Genomic DNA, 727 nt, shown 5'->3' with positions numbered 1-727 from the left:
TTCCTGACCAAAGAGGAAGTTGAGTACCAACTAAAAAGGGAACAAATGGCTAAACGAAACGCGGAAAAAAGAGAAGTTTTTTGGCGAGAGAAATTTGAAAATGAGGCCGTACTTATTGATGAGGAGGATCAACAGGATTTGCTTCAAATGGCCGGTTCAGTAAAAGAAAATAATCTCCCTGAAAATTTGCAATGCTTGTGGCAGCAGCAACAAAAAATCCTCAAAGCCAAGAGCAAGAACGGCTACCGATGGCACCCAAAGTAAGTTCAAATAACAGACTGCTCAAATAAATTTCTTGATAATTGTGCCAATAACAAAATGATTGAATGTGATTGCTTCCTTACAGCCCATATATATTTATATTTAATTTTGCTACGATTTGACCTGTCCGTTATTACCAGGAGCATGTAATCGGACAGGTCAATTCTGACAGTTGTATGAAAATCTAGTGGCAAATGTCACTAGCTGATAAAAATTTAACTACATAACACATGACAACCAATCAAAATCAATGAATAAAATAGTGCCCCTTCAAGCTTTTCCGCTTAGACTGGAAAAGAAAAACTGATTAAAGTAACTGGTAATAAGACTTTGTGTCATACAATTCATGACTGGAGTGTTGATAAATCCAAGCCAACTGATTTACTTTACAGCTAAACTGCTCATCTGTTCTGGAAGCTAATCATGGTGTCTATTTTACTGACAACTTTCTTCATTTTATAGGATC

The sequence above is a fragment of the Porites lutea genome, chromosome 4, assembly GCF_958299795.1.
Source record: "Porites lutea chromosome 4, jaPorLute2.1, whole genome shotgun sequence".
Lineage (NCBI taxonomy): Eukaryota > Metazoa > Cnidaria > Anthozoa > Scleractinia > Poritidae > Porites > Porites lutea.
Note: the sequence above shows the minus strand (reverse complement) of the source record.